Here is a 21,962-nt window from a genome sequence, read left to right as displayed (position 1 = left end):
GTCCCAGTCAAAACCATCTTGACATCCCTGTCTCTTCCACACACGGAGAGTCTTTTTTAGGGGCCAGTCCTGCACGACACAGGACTATCAAAGATTACTTCTTTGTAAGAAAACCAACAAAAAGAAAACTAGAAGAGGAACCAGAGGAGGAACAATGGCCAAATCTAGAAAGCTGCATCAAAAAAGACAGAAAATAAAAAATACTCCGAATAGAGGGGGAAAAAAGGATGAAGATTCTCTAATCAAGATTTTCAATCTATCCAACCACACTTTAGAAGTAGATGAAAAATCCATTTTACAAAGGGGGTTGTCTTTTTGTCCACACTATAACCCCAAAAAATTTGATCTATTTTTAGACCTCCACCGATTCACACGCCGCCTAACTTTAAAACGGCATTTCTCCCTTCCAAAAAACCAGAAGGATCCTGAACGGACCGTAGGTCCTGAGAAAAAAGATGAACAAATTCTCCTGGGGAAGCACCCAGAAATTCATATAAAAACTAAATTTTATCCCACTGAGAGTCAGGGCAATTTTATAAAAACATTCCATGAAATGGTGGCAGATGAATTCAAAAGCCTACCAGAAGCTTTCCCAAGAAAACAAAGCGAAGGAAGATTGAGCAAAGGTGAGCAAAACGCCCTGAGAAATCTGAAAAAGAATGAAGACATTGTCATTCGTGCGGCCGACAAAGGAGGAAGCATAGTAATCCAAAATTACACAGATTACAACAAAGAAGCCAACCGGATTCTTGGAGACAATAACTACTATAAAACGATCAGCACAGATCCTTTTCCAAAATTACAGAAAGACATTCTAAGTCTTTTAAACAAAGCTCTGGAGGATAAAATCATTTCAAAGAATGAAAAGAAATTTCTTTTTAATCCTAACCCTGGGACACCATATTATTACCATCTACCAAAAGTACACAAAGACACTCAAAAGCCCCCGGGCAGACCCATCATTTCTGGGATACATAGTCCCACATGTAACATGTCCCAATATCTAGATAGGATATTGCAGGAATATGTGGCAGATCTACCAAGTTACCTGAAGAATTCAGATCAGCTGATCACCATCTTAAATGATACACCCTGAGAAGATGACATGGTTTTACTCACCATGGATGTAACGTCGATATACACGAATATCCAACATGATCTGGAAATTCGATCCACCATTTCCTTTCTGGAAAAAGACAAAAACATCCCAAACGAACAGGTAATTTTCCTTACCAATTGTCTGAAATTCATTCTGGAATACAATTTTTTCTCATAAAATGGCACCCTATACCATCAAATAAGGGGGATGGCCATGGGGACCAGAGTGGCACCATCATATGCGAACCTCTTTATGGGTTGCTTTGAAGAACAGGTGATAAAAAAACATCCCCTGTATAAAAAACATGTTACTATATACAAAAGGTATATAGATGATTTGTTTTTATTATGGCGTGGCCACCCAGAGAACATCAAATCTTTTGTCACGGATATTAATACCAACCACTGGGGTTTGACATTCAGCCCCGTTTTTTCCTCCACTTCAATTGAGTTTTTGGACCTCCACATCACCCATACAGGGGATAGATTCATCACATCCACCTTTTTCAAGAAAGTTGATTCCAATAATTATATATCCTTTACCAGTGGCCACTATAAGAAGTGGAAACAAAACATCCCCTTTGGACAATTCAAGAGAGTAAGAAAAAATTGTACAGATATTGCCACCTTTTCCGAACAGTCCAAAATCTTAAAGTCCAGATTCATAGCAAAAGGATATCCGAAAGAATTAATTGAAAATGCATATGAAAAAACCTGTGCACTTACCCAAGAGGAATGTCTTGAGGCAACGGACCCGGGAGCCTTCCACCTACAAAAGAAAGAAAAAGAAAAGGAGAATGAGGAAAAAAACATATGCAATTTCATCACCACATATTCAGCGGGTCAAACAAAAATCAGAAACATCATGAAGAAACATTGGGGAATACTACTAAGTGATCCACATCTAGGAAAAATTCTCCCAAAAAATCCGGGATTGACTTTCAGGCGGGCACCAACCATAAAGGGTATGATAGCCCCAAGCAATCTCAAATGCCACAACAAATCCTCCCAGAAAAATGATAAAATTGGAAACGTGGGAACATACAAATGCAGAAAACCTAGATGCCTATGTTGCTTTACCATACGCCATAACCAAAAATGTTTTTCCAGTACCCATTCGGGTGAAACCTTCCCCATCAAACATCTGATGACATGCCAAACGGAATATGTCATCTACCTCATAGAGTGCCAATGTGGTAAACAATATGTTGGAAGAACAACACAACCATTACATTTGAGATTGAATCAGCATCGTTCCAACATAAAGAAGAGATTCATGCACCATAGCCTATCTAGACATCTGAGCCTGATGCATGAGGGAAACATGACAGCCATATCCATAACCCCAATTGAGCACATTCCACCGGGAAAGAAAAATAGGTTTGAAATCCTGTCACGCAAAGAAATGTTCTGGATTTACAGCCTCCAGACATTACAACCACATGGCCTGAATGAAGCGGTGGAATTAATATCTTAAAAAGATGAGATAGTTAACAACTGACACAACAACCACAACAAACAAACTGAATTAAAACAAAACAAACAGCTGATAAGTACACATCCATCCACCATGCGTACGGATGTGTGTGTATGTACATACACATACACATATGCATTAAATAAATGTAATCATCCCTGTGTGGGGAAATGGGTTTGACACCGGTCCCCCATCCAATAAGCGGCCAGGAGGACGGATGTGTGGACAGACCGGCGGTCGGTGCCTCAGACCTCTCACCCAGCCACTGTAGATCTCCGAAGGGAGAGCATTTGAAATGGCCCGACGTCTGCAGAATTATTACATATCACATATGCAATACAAGATAAGGTGCATAATATAATGGTTAGTCAAACTGACCATCTGTGGGTTATTTTACAGAATGCTCACTTCCATTTTTAATGTAAATGTCTTCTTTTCTATGGATTTTATTTATTTATTTTGATTATTTATTTATTTATTTAAATTTTTTTTTTCTTTACTGTTTTATTTTCATGTTATGTAACACACACATGTGATTTTCGCGGGCAAATGAGGTATAAATAAAGGACATCCACACTGCCCAATCAGATAGCCTGATGAAAAGGGGGTCCCTGCCCCTCGAAACGCGTTGCTGTATTGCATGCTGAAGGAATAAACCTTCTTTTTATTTTCCAAAATACATCCGTGTCCAAGCGGTTTTATTTTACCAAGTTCTCGGAAACTTCCACATACCTGTGACGGACTACATCTGTGACGGAGGTGAGCTCCCACAGAAGCACTTCTCTTTTTTCTCGGGACCACGGGACCGATATTCTTCCATTCCAGTGACCGTCCTCCGCCGGTGAGAACGGGTCTAGTGCCGGCTGCACTCCTCCAATCTGTGTCCCCCAGAATAGTGGGAAACAAGCGTCTACTGGTGTTGTGCCCACGGTACAACACAGAAAGGTGAGCAAACCTAACATAACAACTGAAAACACGAATCTGGAAACGGCTGCTCCCCCCTTCCTTGGAGCCGACATCCATTTTTTATTTAATTTAATTATTTTCTTTTACACTCAGATTATCTATATATATATATATATATATATATATATATATATATTTTTTTTTTTTTTTTTTACTACGCTTAGATGCGCATTGTGTCTCCTCTGTCTTTTTCTATATATTTCTGTTTAGAATTACAAAAGGAGGGAAATACTGAAAAAATCACTGAAAAGATAGAAGGTCGGCTGCATAAACAAATAGAGAGGGCCGCCCGGGCAGGTACAGTGGTAATAATGGGAGATTTTAACTATCCTGATATAGATTGAGGTCCAGGGTTGGCAAAAACTACAAAGGGGCGACAATTCCTAAATTTATTGCAGGATAATTTTATGGGCCAGTTTGTGGAGGACCCAACAAGAAGTGATGCCTTGTTGGATCTGATCATTTCCAACAATGCAGAGCTGGTTGGTAATGTAACTGTGCGGGAAAACATTGGTAATAGCGATCACAATATAGTTACTTTTGACTTAAAATGTAGAAAACAAAAACAGGCGGGGAAGGCAAAAACATATAACTTTAAATAGGCAAGCTTCCCTGGGCTGAGAGCTGCACTACAGGACATAGACTGGGGGGAGGTGTTGTCAAACACTGATACAGAAGGTAAATGGGATATCTTTAAATCAACTCTAAATAACTATACAGCTAAATATATACCAAAGGGGAACAAATATAAATGATTAAAACTAAATCCTATATGGCTGACAAATGATGTTAAAAGAGCAATAAACAACAAAAAAATAGTCTTCAAAAAATTCAAATCTGATGGGCCAGCTATAACATTTAAACAGTAAAAAGAGCTTAATAAAATCTGTCAAAATGTAATAAAAACAGCAAAAATTCTAAATGAGTGACAGGTGGCCAAAGAAAGCAAAACTAATCCTAAATATGTTTTTTAGATATATAAATGCAAAAGAAAACCAAGGACAGAGCATGTAGGACCCCTTAATAATGATAATGGGGAGGTTGTCATAGGCGATATAGAGAAAGCGGAGCTACTGAATGTGTTCTTTAGTTATGTATACACTATGGAAGAAGGAGCTGACATTGGACAGGTCGGTGCTGGTAACACATGTAATGTACTGAACTGGCTTAACCTCTTCAGAACACAAGGCGTATGGATACGCCCTGTATTCCGAGTCCTTAAGGACACAGGGCGTATCCATACGCCCGTGGGAAATCCGGTCCCCATCGCTAGCCGGTTGGGGACCGGAGCCGGATGCCTGCTGAAATCGTTCAGCAGGCATCGCGGCATATCGCCCAGGGGGGTCATTATGTCCCCCCCATGTCGGCGATGACCGCAGATCGCTGGACAATTCAGCCCAGCAATCTGCGGCGGATCCCGGGTCAATCGGGTCTCCAGTGACCCGGTGACCCTGAATTACAGACTGTTCGGGCCGTCTCTGACAGCCCCGAACAGCCATAGCCAGCAGGGGTGAGGTCGCACTGGTGCCACCTCATGATCACCCTGACTCGTCGGCCGGTTTACCGTCCGACCAATCAGGGCACCTGCTGCGGGTGTCACTCCCGCAACCCGCTCCGCCCCTCTTCCGGAGGACATGAGCGGGTGAGGGACGTGGACCCCGGGAGCTGGGGACCCCGATCCCCGGCATCAATGTTGGGCCCCAGGAGCGACGGCAGTGGCGGTGAGGGACTAAGCTGTATGCGGTGGCTTGCAGCAGTAGGAGGTGAGTGACAGCCTCCTGCTGTTGCTTAGCAACAGCTCTCAGCATGCAAAAAGGGCATGCTGGGAGCTGTAGTTATGCAACAGCAGGAGGCAGACCACCACAACTCCCAGCATTCCCTTATGGGCATGCTGGGACTTATAGTTTTGCAACAGCTGGAGGCACATTTTTTCTATGGAAAAGTGTACCTTCAGCTGTTGTATTGTTGTAGTGGTGCATCTGCTGGTTGCATAACTACAACTCCCAGCATGCCCGTTGGCTGCAGGTGACTGCTGATAGTTGTAGTTTTGCAACAGCTGAAGGCACACTGGTTGTGAAACTCAGAGTTAGGTCACAAACTCAGTGATACACAACCAGTGTGCCTACAGCTGTTGCAAAACTAAAACTCTCAGCATGTACAGTCTGTCAGCGCATGCTGGGAGTTGTAGTTTTGCAACAGCTGGATGTTCCATCCCCTCCCAATGTGAACGTACAGGATGGGCGGAGGTTTACAGTAAGTATCCGGCTGCAAGTTTGAGCTGCGGCAAATTTTCTGCAGCAGCTCAAACTGCCAGCGGGAAAGTACTGTGAACCCCCGCCCGTGCGACTGTACCCTAAAAACACTACACTACACTACACTAACACAAAATAAAATAAAAAGTAAAAAACACTACATATACACATACCCCTACACAGCCCCCCTCCCTCCCCAATAAAAATGAAAAATGTCTGGTACGCCACTGTTTCCAAAACGAAGCCTCCAGCTGTTGCAAAACAACTACTCCAGGTATAACCAGACAGCCACTGACTGTCCAGGCACGCTGGGAGTTTTACAACAGCTGGAGGTACCCTGTTTGGGAATCACTGGCGTAGAATACCCCTATGTCCCCCCCTATGCAAGTCCCTAATTTAGGCCTCAAATGGGCATAGCGCTCTCACTTTGGAGCCCTGACGTATTTCAAGGCAACAGTTTAGGGTCACATATGGGGTATCGCTGTACTCGGGAGAAATTGTGTTACAAATTTTGGGGGGTATTTTCTGCTTTTACCCTTTTTAAAAATGTAAAATTTTTGGGAAAACAAGCATTTTAGGTAAAAAAAAAATTTTTTTTTTACATATGCAAAAGTCGTGAAACCCTTGTGGGGTATAAAGGTTCACATTACCCCTTGTTACGTTCCCAGAGGGGTCTAGTTTCCAAAATATTACGCCATGTGTTTTTTTTTTTTTGCTGTCCTGGCACCATAGGGGCTTCCTAAGTGTGGCATGCCCCCAGAGCAAAATTTGCTTCCAAAAAGCCAAATGTGACTACTCCTCTTCCGAGACCTGTAGTGCACCAGCAGAGCACTTTTCACCCCAATATTGGGTGTTTTCTGAATCGGGAGAAAATGGGCTTCAAATTTTTTTGTGGGGCTGGGATTTTCTGCTATTACCCTTTTTAAAAAATTTAAATTTTGGGGAAAACAAGCATTTTAGGTCAATTTTTTTTTTTTTTTTTTTTTACATTTGCAAAAGTCATGAAACACCTGTGGGGTAGTAAGGCTCACTTTATCCCATGTTACATTCACCGAGGGGTCTAGTTTCCAAAATGGTATGCCATGTGTTTTTTTTTGCTGTTTTGACACCCTAGGGGCTAACTAAAGGTGACATGCCCCCCAAAAACCATTTCAGAAAATGTTCTCTCCAAAATTCCCTTGTCGCTCCTTCCCTTCTGAGCCCTCTACTGCGCCCGCTGAACACTTAACATAGACATATGAGGTATGTGCTTACTCGAGAGAAATTGGGCTACAAACACAAGTAAAAATTTTCTCCTTTTACCACTTGAAAAAATTAAAAAATTGGGTGTACAAGAACATGTGAGTGTAAAAAAAATGAAGATTTTTAATTCTCTCCTTCACTTTGCTGCTATTCCTGTGAAACACCTAAAGAGTTAAAACACTTACTGAATGTCATTTTGAATACTTTGGGGGGTGCAGTTTTTATAACGGGGTCATTTGTTGGGTATTTCTAATATGAAGACCCTTCAAATCCACTTCAAAACTGAACTGGTCCCTGAAAAATAGCGAGTTTGAAAATTTTGTGAAAAATTTGAAAATTGCTGCTGAACTTTGAAGCCCTCTAATATCTTCCAAAAGTAAAAACTCATCAATTTTATGATGCAAACATAAAGTAGACATATTGTATATGTGAATAATAAAAACAATTTGGAATATCCATTTTCCTTGCCAGCAGAGAGCTTCAAAATTTGAAAAATGCTAAATTTTCAATTTTTTCATGAAATTTGGGGATTTTTCACCAAAAAAGGATGCAAGTTACCACTCAATTTTACCACTGTGTTAAAGTAGAATATGTCACGAAAAAACCATCTCAGAATCATCAGAATGATAGATAAAAGCATTCCAAAGTTATTAATGTTTAAAGTAACAGTGGTCAGATGTTCAAAAAACGCTCTGGTCCTTAAGGCCAAAATGGGCTTGGTCCTTAAGGGGTTAATGTAGAAAGGGTACAAGGTAAGTTAAGTAATATAAATGAAAGCAAATCTCCAGGGCCAGATGGATTGCACCCAAGAGTTCTTAGAGAACTAAGTTCAGTAATATCTGTACCCCTGTGCATGATATTTAGAGATTCACTGGTGTCTGGTATTGTGCCAAGGGACTGGCAAAAGGTGAATGTGGTGCCAATCTTCAAAAAGGGCTCTAGGTCTTCCCCAGGAAACTATAGACCGGTAAGTCTAACGTGCATTGTGGGTAAATTGTTTTACATACAGGAATACATAGGGGATAATAGTATTATAAGTGATAGCCAGCATGGGTTTACTAAGGATAGAAGTTACAAACAACAACAAAAAACGTGGTCTCAAATGGCTGGAAGTGCTCAACCCCAAATGCAGTTGTGCATATATACTGGGGGAGCAGATCCTGCCCTTGTAGTCCGTTGCTAGGGGCGATCCCCAGCATAAAAATGTATACAATGGAGGATGCCTGCAGCGGACTACAAGTGCCACAATAGAATCCTACACCAGATAAACGGTGTGGATGTGTAACAATTGGAATAATACAATACAGAAATGTAGGTGCACTACTGTGGTAGATGTATACAATGACATTGGCTAATCCCTCAACACTGATGTTAAAATTGAGACATTCGCCAGTGTATCCTTATATGAAGGACACACCAGAGCCCGCACACCAACGCCAAGGTTACTCAGATGGCACGGGACCTAACGCTAACCTACCTGTGCGTAATAAGCAAAAACCAGGGGCCAGTGGGCAATTACAGCAGCACTAGGTCGACATGTAGCCTGCTCCCAGTTGGTGTGCGGGCTCTGGTGTGTCCTTCATATAAGGATACACTGGCGAATGTCTCAATTTTAATAGTGTTGCTCACGAATATTCGCAATTCGAATATTATTCGCGAATATCGCATATTCGCGAATTCGCGAATTCGCGAATTTCGCGAATATAGCGCTATATATTCGTAATTACGAATATTCGTTTTTTTTTTTATTTTTTTTTCTTTACAGTACACATCACAGTGATCACCCCTCTCTGCTTCCAGCTTGTGTGGTGTAAAGAAGGCTGTAATACTACTGTGTGAGACTGGCGTGCGAAAATTCGCATATGCGAAAATTAGCATATGCTAATTTTCGCATATGCGAATTTTCGCGTGTGCTAATTTTGTGTGTGCTAATCACATATGTTAATTTTCGCATACGCGAATGTTCGCATATGCGAAAATATATCGAGAATATAACGAATATGCGAATATTCGCGAATATATGACGAATATTCGTCCATATATTCGCGAATATTCGCGAATTCGAATATGGCCTATGCCGCTCAACACTAAATTTTAACATCAGTGTTGAGGGATTAGCCAATGTCATTGTATACATCTACCACAGTAGTGCACCTACATTTCTGTATTGTATTAAGGATAGAAGTTGTCAAACCAATCTAATTTGTTTTTATGAAGAAGTGTGTAGAAGCCTTGACAGAGGAATGGCTGTGGATATAGTGTTTCTGGATTTTGCTAAAGCATTTGATACTGTCCCTCATAGATGTCTGACAGGTAAGTTAAGGTCTTTGGGTTTGGAAACTTTAGTTTGCAACTGGATTGAACACTGGCTCATGAATCGTACCCAGAGAGTGGTGGTCAATGATTCGTACTCTGATTGGTCCCCGGTTATTAGTGGTGTACCCCAAGGTTCAGTACTGGGCCTGCTGTTGTTTAATTTATTTATCAATGATATAGAGGATAGCATTAACAGCTCTGTTTCTATCTTTGCAGATGACACCAAGCTTTGTAGCACGGTACAGTCTATAGAGGATGTGCATAAGTTACAAGATGACTTGGATAGACTAAGTGTCTGGGCATCCACTTGGCAAATGAGGTTCAATGTGGATAAATGTAAAGTTATGCATCTGGGTACTAATAACATGCATGCGTCGTATGTCTTAGGGAGGATTAAACTGGCAGAGTCACTGGTAGAGAAGGATCTGGGTGTACTTGTAGATCACAGACTACAGAATAGCATGCAATGTCAGGCTGCTGCTTCCAAGGCCAATGGACTCAAGGGGCAGGGACATAATACTCCCCCTTTATAAAGCAATGGTACGGCCTCACCTGGACTATGCCGTTCAGTTTTGGGCACCAGTCCATAAAAGGCACACTGTGGAGCTGGAAAGGGTGTAGAGACGCGTGACTAAACTAATATGGGCCATGGAACATCTTAGCTATGAGGAGCGATTAAAGGAGTTACAATTGTTTAGTCTTGAGAAGAGACGTTTAAGGGGGGATATGATAAATGTATATAAGTATATTAAGGGCCCATACAAACAATATGGAGAAAAACTGTTCCAGGTTAAACCCCCCCCCAAAGGACGAGGAGGCACTCCCTCCGTCTGGAGAAGAAAAGGTTTAGTCTCAAGGGGCGACACGCCTTCTTTACCATAAGAACTGTGAACTTATGGAACAGTCTACCTCAGGAACTGGTCACAGCAGGAACATTTAACAGCTTTAAAACAGGGTTGGATACATTTCTGGAACAAAATAACATTAATGCTTATGAAGAAATATAAAATCCCATCCCTTATCCCCAATATCGCGCCACACCCCTACCCTTCAATTCCCTGGTTGAACTTGATGGACGTATGCCTTTTTTCAACCGTACTAACTATGTAACTATGTAACTATGTCCTTGGAAGCTTCTGGTTTATTGGAAACATCTGAGTTAATTAGAGACACACGTGGATGTATTTTAATGCACACCAGAAACACGTTGCTTCTGTGTGTAACATCATAGGAAAGTCTAAAGAAATCAGTCAAGATATCAGGAAGAGAACTGTGGACAAGTCTGGATCATCCTTGAGTGCAATTTCCAGATACCTGCAGGTGCCTTGTTCATCTGGACAAACAATTATACGCAAGTACAAACAAGATGGGAATGTCCAGCCATCATATGACTCAGGAAGAGCCAGGTTCTTTGTCTAAGAGATGAATGTGCTTTGGTCTGACATGTGCATTTCAACCCAAGAACAAAAGCAAAATACCTTGTGAAGATGCTGGCGAAAGCAGGTAAGATTGTGTCATTATCCACAGTGAAATGATTACTGTATCAACATGGGCTGAAATGCCACTCTGCCAGGAAGAAGACGTTACTCCAAAAGAAATATAGAAAAGCCAGATTAATGTTTGCAAATGCACACAGGAATAAAGACCTACCATTTTGGACACATTCCTGTGTTCTGACAAAACTAAAATTGAACTGGTTGACCATAATGACCATTGTTACATTTGGAGGAAAAAGGGAGACGCTTGGCACCCTAAGGACACCATCCCAACTGTGAAACCCAGGAGTGGCAGCATCATGTTGTGGGTTGTTTAGCTGCAGGAGGGATTGGTGTACTTCACAAAATAGATGGCATCATGAGAAAAGAAGATTATGTGGCAATACAAAAGCAATATCTCAAGACATCAGCCAGGAAGTTTAAGCTTGGGCGGAAATGGGTCTTCCAAATGAACAATGAACTGAAGAATACTACCAAACTGGTTACAAAAGTGGCTTAAGGATAATAAAGTCAATGTTTTGGAGTGACCATCACAAAGCCTTGATCTCAATCCTATTGAAAATCTATGGGCAAAGCTGAAATGACAGCAAGTCGACCTACAAACATGGCTCAGTTACACCAGTTCTGTCAGGAGGAATGGGCCAAAATTCCTACGAACTATTGTGAGAAGCTTGTGGAAGGATATCCAGAATGATTGACCCAAGTCATACAGTTTAACCCCTTAAAGGCGTACTACAGTGCTAAGACATCTTATCCCCTATCCAAAGGATAGGGGATAAGATGCCTGATCGCAGGGGTCCCGCCACTGGGGACCCCCGTGATCTTTCACGCAGCACCCCGTTACCATCAGCATGTCACACCCCCTCCCATTGGCTTGCATTGAGGGGCGGAGCGTAACTTCACATGGGGTGGAGCCGTGATGTCACAATAGTTCGGCCCCGTGATCGGCAGTCATCAGACCCGAAGCGAACATTCTCCGGAGGCTGATGGTAACGGGGTGCTGCGAGAAAGATCAAGGAGGTCCCCAGTGGCAGGACATCCGCAATCAGGGATCTTATCCCCTATCCTTTGGATAGGGGATAAGATGTCTTAGCGCCAGGTTGCCCCTTTAAGGACCAAGACAATTTGGCCTGTACACCCCTTAAAGATCAAGCCTGTTTTTTCAAATCAGGCATGTCTGATTTAATTAGAGAATAAGTCTGGTAACGTTTTGCCATTCATGATACTGGTTGTACTTCATGTACATAGTTAAAGTAAGCTGATATCATGACATTTTTGGATTTTTTTTTTCTATTTAAACACTAATAGGTTGCATATATTTATGCTTACTGAGCAAATAGTTTATGAAACTTTTACTGTCAGATGTCTACTTTATTTTGAAAACATATAATTTTTTTTAAATTAACATTTTAAATGAATTAGAAGCCCAACAATTTTACTTGAAATTTCAAAAATGTAGGAAATTTGAAAAGTACATATTTTTATGTGCTATGCAAGGTTTGCAGAAACTTAGAGGTGTTAGAACATAGGACCCCCCCCCCCACCCAACTTACCCCATTTTAAAAACTAGACCCTGCAATGTATTCAGTAGTGGGTATAGTGAGTATTTTAACACCGTAGTTTTTTGGCAGGAATTATTACAAAGTCAGTGTTAAAATTGTTACATTTTTTTTCACAAATGCATAATTTGGGGGACATATTTTTTGAACATCGCTTCTGATATTGAAAGAAATGCACCCTATGTTTTGTTGAGCTGCTTATCCCATGTTCGGAAATACCGCTGCTAAAGCCATATTTGGATCCTTGGCTGCATGGTAGGACCCAGAAGGAGATGAGCGCCATTTGGCTTTCAGAGCATCATTTTAGGCCGAATGGATTATCGGCCGCACTTCATGACTTAAAGGGTTTAAGCTGCCAGAACCAAACGGAACTCCACACAAGTGACCCCATTTTGAAAACTACACCTCCTAAAGAATTTGTCTAGACCAAAAGTGATTACTTTGAGTCCTTTTTGTGTGGCTGGAATGGTTACAAAGTCAGTAGAAAATTTTGAAATGAGCTTTTTTCCCTACAAATGCATCATTTGTGGGACATATTTTGTGTACATTGCCTCTGAAAAGGAGGAAATGCACCCCATATTTTATTGAGCTGCTCGTCCTGTGACCGGAAATATCCCCGCTAAGGCCTATTTGGTTTTTTGGCCGCGTGGCAGGACCCAGAAGGAGAGGAGCGCCATTTGGCCTTCAGGGCATCATTTTAGACCGAAAGGAGTAGGCTGCACTTCATGACTGCAAAAGGTTTTAGCTGCCAGAACCAACCATACAAACCCCCACAAATAACCCCATTTTGGAAAATGCACCCCCTAAAGTATTCATATAGACCCCCTAAAGTATTCATAAGTGAGTACTTTGAGTCCTTTTTGTGTGGCTGGAATTGTTACAAAGGCAGTGGCACTTTTTTGTTCATTCCGTCTGAAAAAAAAGAAATGCACTCTAAATTTAATTGAGCTGCTGGTCCGTGTTCGGAAATACCACACTTAAGCCATATTTGGTTTCTTTGCTACATGGTGAGACCCAAAATAAGAGGAGTGCCATTTGGATTTCAGGACATCATTATAAAAAATGATAAGCCCCTCTCCATGCCTGCAAAGAATTGAAGCTTACAGAACCATACCGCACGCCCGCAAGTGACTTTTTAAAACCTGCACCCCCAAATGTATTCACTTTGGCTAGTAGTGGGTTCTTTTAGGCCTTTTTGTGTTGATGGTATTAGGTATTACTTTTTTTTTAAAATAGCTTCTGAAATGAATGAAATGCATCCCAAATCCTATTATGCAGCTTTTTCCATGTTAGGGAGTACCCCCTCTTAGGCCATAATTGGTTGCATGGCCACATGGTGGGACCCAATAGGAGAGGAGCGCCAATTGGCTTTCAGGATATCATTATACAAGTAATAGGCCACACTTCATCTTGCAAAGCATTTTAGCTGTCAGAGCAATATTGCACCCCCAGAAGTGACCCAATTTTCGAAACTACACCGCCTAGTGTTCACCTAGGGCAAAAGGGAGTACATTGAGACCTTATTGTGTGGCTGGAATTATTTCAAAGTCAGTGGAAAAAATTTGAAATTTGCTTTTTTTTCCCCCACAAATGCTTTATTTGTGGTACATCATTTTGGTACATTGCTTCTGAAATGGAGGAAAATTGCCCCATATTTTTATTATACTGTTTGTCCTGGGCTGGGCAGTACATCAATTTAGGTCATATTTGATTGCCTGATCCCCTGGTAGGCAATCAATATATACTGTATATACAGTATAATAGACCCCATTCCATGCCTGAAAAGGTTCGGAGCTGGCAGAACAATACCCCACCTCCACAAGTGACCACACGTGGACCACAAGATTTTTCTCTCTGAAAGAAATATGTACTAACTGGACCATGGACCACTCTGATTGGTCGACTAGCAGTGATGCGAAGCTGTCAGCAAACATCTTGAGTTCCTGATGGACATATCCATCATGCTCATGATGAACATATCCATCACTGGGCGTTGAAAAAAAAAATCATGAAAAACTGATGGGATCATGAAAAAAATGATGTTGTAGTCCCTATTCATACTGCATTTCTACGGTATGTTAGAGGTGTCCATTGTCATATAAAAAAAGAGATGCCACCATATACTGTAGCAGTCTCATTCGGAAATGAATGGGGTTGCTACAGTATAAGTTGGCATCACCTTTTTGACATGATGCTGACAAATACCTCTAACACACTGCAAAAATGCAGTATGAATGGGGCCTTTGTAAAAATTTTTTAATAAGGGTAGGGTTACACGGAACACAACAGCAGCGTATTTTATACTGCGGATGTCTATCTGGCAGTCACATGAATGAGCTCCCTGCTGCAGATGGGTAGCTCAGTGTGTCCGCTCATGACTGCCGGCGGGAAATCCGCCGCAATGTAATACGCTGTGGATGTGCTTCGTGTGACCTTACACATTGTGAATTTTTATTTTTTTATTATTTTTATTTATGTAATAAATGTAATGTATTTTTATTTCATTTAAAAAAATTAATTTTTATCATTTATTTAACACTTTTTTTTTACTTTTTTGTTTTTCCACTTTTCTTTCCACTTTTATTTATTTTTTTTACACTTTTTTTTAATGCTTTGGAATACTTAATATCCCAAAGCATTGTAGTAATATGGTGCCTGCCAGTTTAATACTGGCGGGCAGCATATCAGGAAGTGCCTCTGGCTGCCCAGGTAACAAGCAGCACCCCACAGTGGTTGCGGGGTGCTGCTGGAAAGAGACAGAGGGAGCCCCCTCCCTCTGTCAAACTCCTTACAACTTTTGTTTGCTTCCGACTGTGGCTGTAACAGTTTACTTCGGTCCTAGCAGTGTGGCAGGCCCCCGACTGCCGGTGATTACATGCCGGAACCCACCTATCGCGTTGCGGGGAGCTGCAGGGAAGACAGAAGGAGCTCCCCCCCTCTGTCAAAACACTTACAGCCTGTGGTAACTTCTGACCATGGTTGTAAGGGTTAAAACTGCTGGGATCAAAGTTTACTTCGGTCTCGGCAGTGCAGCAGGGTCCTGGCTGTGTGATAAAGCCGAGTCCCTGCCGTGAACTCGTGGTTACACTGGGCAGAACCCACGAGAACCATGGACGTGTATACTCGTCCAGGTGCGGGAACATCCATTCCGCCTACATGTGTATACACGTCCATGGTCGTTAAGGGGTTAAGAGCAATGCTACCAAATACTAATGAAATGTATGTAAACTTTTGACTTTGCAGAAAGTAATAAAAATGCTTTAAAAATTCTCTCTCTCTCATTATTCTGGCATTTGGCAAATATAAATAACTTTGGTAATCCTAATTGACCTAAAACTGGTAAGGTTTATTCTGATCTCATGTCAGTGAGAAAAACATGCACATGTATGGTTCTGGTTTGCAGAAGTTTATATACCTTACATACATTTTATGGTTAAATAAAAGATGTCATTGCAAAGTACATTTGGTCCCAGAAAAAAAAAACATGCCTTCATATGGGTCTGTGGACGGAAAAATAAAAGAGCTATGCCTCTTAAAAGGCTGTGAGGAAAAAACAAAGATGCCCTTAACCCCTTAAGGACTCAGCCCATTTTGGCCTTATGGACTCAGACAATTACATTTTTACGTTTTCATTTTTTCCTCCTCGCCTTCTAAAAATCATAACTCTTTTATATTTTCATCCACAGACTAGTATGAGGGCTTGTTTTTTGCGCGACCAGTTGTCCTTTGTAATGACATAACTCATTATATCATAAAATGTATGGCGCAACCAAAAAACAATATTTTTGTGGGAAATTAAAACGAAAAATGCAATTTTGCTAATTTTGGAAGGTTTCGTTTCACGCCGTACAATTTATGGTAAAATGACGTTTGTTCTTTATTCTGAGGGTCAATATGATTTAAATGATACCCATTATTACATACTTTTATGTTATTGTTGGGCTCATTAACATTTTATTTTAATAGTTCAGACATATACTCACGCGGCGATACCAAAAATGTCTATAAAAAAAATGTTTACGCTTTTTGGGGGTAAAATAGGAAAAAAACGGACGTTTTACTTTTTTATTGGGGGAGGGGATTTTTCACTTTTTTTTTACTTTTACTTTTACATTTTTTTACATTTTTTTTTACACTTGAATAGTCCCCATAGGGGACTATTCATAGCAATACCATGATTGCTAATACTGATCTGTTCTATGTATAGGTCATAGAACAGATCAATGTTTTCGGTTATCTTCTGCTCTGGTCTGCTCGATCACAGACCAGAGCAGGAGATGCCGGGAGCCGCACGGAGGAAGGAGAGGGGACCTCCGTGCGGCGTTATGAATGATCGGATCCCCGCAGCACCGCTGCGGGCGATCCGATCATTCATTCAAATCGCGCACTGCCGCAGATGCCGGGATCTGTATTGATCCCGGCACCTGAGGGGTTAATGGCGGACGCCCGCGAGATCGCGGGCGTCGGCCATTGCCGGCGGGTCCCTGGCTGCGATCAGCAGCCGGGATCAGCCGCGCATGACACGGGCATCGCTCCGATGCCCGCGGTTATGCTTAGGGCGTAAATGTACGTCCTGGTGCGTTAAGTACCACCGCACCAGGACGTAAATTTACGTCCTGCGTCCTTAAGGGGTTAAAACATTTTTTTTTAAATGAACTGGTGCCAGAAAGTTTAACAGATTTGTAAATTACTTCTATATAAAAATCTTAATCCTTTCAGTACTTTTTAGCAGCTGTTTGCTACAGAGGAAAATCTTTATTTTTTGAATTTCTTTTTTGTCTTGTCCACAGTGCTCTCTGCAGACACCTGATGCCCGTATCAGGAACTGTCCAGAGCAGGAGAAAATCCCCATAGCAAACCTATGCTGATCTGGACAGTTACTGACAGCAGAGAGCACTGTGGACAACACTAAAAACATTCAAAAAGAAAAGAATTTCCTCTGTAGCATACATCTACTAAAAAATACTAAGGATTAAGAATTTTTAATAGACGTAATGTACAAATCTGTTTACATTTCTGGCACCAATTCATTTAAAAAAAAAAAAGTTTCCCACCGGAGTACCCCTTTAAAGTAGTTCTGTAGTGAAGGATAAGTTAGAGATCGTGGGGGTCCGACCTCTGGGACCTCTGTGATCTCTTGAACGAGGCCCCGGCCGTCTGCTGGAAGGGGGCGTGCCGACCCCCGCAGGGAGCGGTGGGCAATACACCCAGTGAATGTCATAGGAATCTGTGTCCCTAATCACTAGAGGCGTTATCAGGTTGTTAATAAAGACAGAATAGGGGATGAGTGTCTGATCATGGAGAGATCTTCACGATCTCCAGAACAAGGCTCAACTCACCTTGAAGAGTTCTTCATCCTTCACCTTCCAAGACATACTAGTCTCAGCAATAGGCCAACGTAGCCAATCATCGGCTGCAGAGATGTCCTGTTTCCACAAGTGATTGGCTAAGTGGACCATCACTGCCAAGACCAGTTTGTTTAAGTAGGTGAGGACCAGCAACCCCCCCCCCCTTACTCCCCGTGTTCAGACACTGATCACCTATCCGAGTGTTTCCCAACCAGTGTGCCTCCAGCTTTGGCTGTCCGTGAATGCTGGGAGTTGTAGTTTTGCAACAGCTTGAGGCACATTGGTTGAGAAACACTGCCCTTTCCTGTGGATATGTTTTCATGGGATAACTGGAAAACCCCTTTAAGACCAAGAGCTATAAAGTACCACTGTATTCCCCCGACACCTTCAGGTAAGACAAGGAATCACAATACAAAATAACCACAAAGTCGGAGGTTCATTGTTAACCATGTCCTACATTTTCAACCCATTGAGATGAGGCACTACAAACATGAACTGCAAATAACCCACGCACAGAATAAAACATCAATAAGCAGGTAATCACATTCGTAGTTGCTAATGTGATCATGGAAACAGAAGAAAAGGTAAACTACTGTATATTTTTTCTTTTTTTTTGCTATATGTAAATTTTGTTTTGATATCGGTTGAATGTCGAAATATGAAAATCCCTTTTCTCTTTAGTCAGCTGAAAAATGAAAATTTCGAGACACAAAAGAAAAAATATAAACAGAATGTTCTGGAGCGATCCCTGTTTGTTCCTTTGTTAATATCTTGCTCTGCTAGGTTTACAAATCCTAAATAAATAGAAATTAGTGCTCCTTACTTTGCAGTCCATTTGCTTTAGATGTTTGCCTTGAGGGATATTTGTGTATTTTACTAATAGCTGCAGCAGAGTGCTGTCTCATTTTCATTCTGGCAAAAAAAGATTGTCACCATGGTTACAGTTTCACTCGCTACAGAGAAACCAATGAATGTTAGTGATCCCATCATAAGCAACTTCTGTTACATTTCCTATCAAATAGACATATTTTGACAAAGTGTAAGATAAAACCATAATAATAAAAAGTAAGTTGGTACTCTATTTAATGAATCATTTAACGTTAAATAAAATGTGAAATCATTTTTTTTTAAACAGCAATTTGCAGTGAAATGTGTTGATACGTCGAGAGCGATACATTTATTAGCTGAATAATGTAATTTCTTATTTAATTTATAAGTGCCGGCTAAATTGGAAAGATTCCAAGTTAAGTTTATTGCTGTTATGTAGGCCAGATAATTATATTAATTACCAAGATGGTGCCAATACGCAATATTGTACAGTATAATGATCCTAGCATTTAATGCATTAAAAGGACTGATATAATAGACAAAGACAAATGTGTTTCCCAGGGTCTACTTGTACCTTTAGCTATTAGCACCTCCAAAAAGATTGATTGAGTCATAACCCAAACTACACACTGTTTTTGGTGACAAAAACACCAACAAAAACAAGTAAACGTGGCTCGAGAGAGCAGGTTAACACCAAGGAACAGCTTCTGTTGTTCTCTTATTTTTCTTTGTGATGAAATTTATTCTAAATCTTTATTTAAATTACAACTTGTTTCCTTATTTAACCCCTAGAGGACACATGACGTAAACAGTACTTTGCACACCATGTCGAACAATTAATTAACGCACATGAAGGGAGCATAGGAGCTCACCACTGATGGCAGATGATCAACGATTCCTCTAGAGCCAATTATTAACCCATTAGATGACGTGATTAATGGTGATCATTACATCTAAAAGCAGTTGCAGGCTTTGGAGACACTCATCTGACCACCCTTTGCGCGATCATGGTGGTTCGATGAGTAAAGATGGTGGCCAGAGGTCTCCTTACCTGCTTTGTGCCACTCTGGGAACCTTCTTGTATGGTTTACCAACACAGGCAGGCAGTACTTTTGCACGACCAGTTGTTCTTTGTAATGTCATCACTCATTTTACTATAAAATGTATGGAGCAACCAAAGGGGTTAATGGTGGACATCAGTGCAATTGCCGATGTCCACCATTACCAGCGGGTCCCAGCTGCTGATAGCAGCTGGGACCTGCCGTGCACAATACGAGCACCGGTCCGGTGCTCGCGTCATGTACAGGATGTAAATGTACGTCCTGGTGCATTAAGTACCACCGCATCAGGAAATACATTTACATCCTGTGTCATTAAGGGGTTAAGCAGTAATAGCAATCAGAAGATTGCTATTTATATTCCCTTATGGGGACTTAAAAAAAGTTGAGTAAATAGTTAAGAAAAGTTTTTAAAATTTTAAACAAAATAATTTTGTTAATGTTTTTTTTAAAGAAAAAGAGTAACAGAAAAGCATGCATGGATATCATTTTAATTGTATTGACCCACAGAATAAATAGAACATGTCAGTTTTACCATAAAGTGTGCAGCATTTAAAATTGACCTGCCAAAAGTTGGAATATGGGGGTGTTTTCTTTTCTTAAAGGGGTATTCCAGGCCAAAACTTTTTTTTATTTATCAACTGACTCCGGAAAGTTAAACAGATTTGTAAATTACTTCTATTAAAAAATCTTAATCCTTCCAATAGTTATTAGATACTGAAATTTTCTGTCTAACTGCTCAATGATGATGTCACGTCACGGGAGCTGTGCATGATGGGAGAATATCCCTTGCATGATGGGAGAATATCCCCATAGGAGCTGGACAGCTCCCGGGACGTGAGTCATCAGAAAGCAGTTAGACAGAAAACAGCAACTCAACTTCAGAAGCTAATAACTATTGGAAGAATTAAGATTTTTTTAAAGAAGTAATTTACAATCTGTTTAACTTTCCGGAGCCAGTTGATATATAAAAAAAAGTTTTTGCCTGGAATACCCCTTTAACCCCTTAAGGACGCAGCCCTTTTTCACCTTAAGGACTGAGCCCTTTTTCGCAATTCTGACCACCGTCACTTTACGCATTGATAAATCTAAAACGCTTTTACCGAATATTCTGATTCTGAGATAGTTTTTTTTGTGACATATTCTACTTTATTTTTGTGGTAAATTTTCGTCGTTACTTGTATTCTTTTTTGGTGAAAAATCACAAAATTTCATGAAAATTTAGCATTTTTCTAACTTTGAAGCTCTCTGCTTGTAAGAAAAATGGATATCCCAAATAAATTTTATTTTTATTCACAAATACAATATGTCCACTTCATGTTGGCATCATAAAATTGACATATTTTGACTTTTGGAAAAAATTTGAGGGCTTCAAAGTAGAGCAGCAATTTTCAAAAATTTCATGGAAATTTCTAAATCTGAAGGGACAGATGTAACAGAACTACAACTCCCAGCATGCCTGGGTAGTCTGGGCATGCTGAGAGTTGTAGTTTGGCAACATCTGGAGGGCTACCGTTTTGGGCACCACTGTAACAGTGGTCTCCAAACTGTGACTCTCCAGATGTTGCAAAACTACAACTCCCAGCATGCCTCCCAGTTTGACACTCACTAGGAAGGGCAGCAGTAAATATTGCTTACTGCCACCTTCCTTCCCCCCCCCTACCGTCGCTTCCTTACCTGCACCGTGATCTGCGGTCCCCACGGCATCTTCTGGTCAGGTACCGGCCTCCATCTCTTCCCCCATTCTGCCCGACATCCAGGGGTGGGCAGAACGGGGGGTTGCCATGGCAACCCACTGTCCTGCGCTGCCATTGGTCAGAATCAGTTCTGACCAATGGCAGGGGATAGGAGGAGATCGCAGCACTGCGACCTCGCTCCTATCCCTCAGGATGATCAGCCCGGAATAGCAGAAAATAGCATGTCTGAATTGACATGTGATTTTCTGCGATCGCGCCAACATGGGGGGGGTCTCAGGACCCCCCTCGGCGATGATTCCAGCAGGCATCCCGGTCCGGTCCCCAAACGGCTAGCGGCGGGGACCGAAATTCCCACGGGCGTATGCATACGCCCTACGTCCTTAAGGACTCGGGATGCAGGGCGTATGCATATACCCTACATCCTGAAGAGGTAAAATTTTCCCCCGACAAATAATTATTTTTTCATTGCACCAAACATTTTAAGGTAAAGTTAAAGGTGTCATTACAAAGTACAATTGTTCATAAATTGAATAAAAGAATTATGGCTCTTAAAAGATCATTCTACAGCTATCTAGCAACAATAATATATGTGGTACATTTACTACTGCAAAATCAGCAGAATTCT

This window comes from Hyla sarda, chromosome 5 (genome assembly GCF_029499605.1).
Source record: "Hyla sarda isolate aHylSar1 chromosome 5, aHylSar1.hap1, whole genome shotgun sequence".
In the NCBI taxonomy this organism is placed as follows: Eukaryota; Metazoa; Chordata; class Amphibia; order Anura; family Hylidae; genus Hyla; species Hyla sarda.
Note: the sequence above shows the minus strand (reverse complement) of the source record.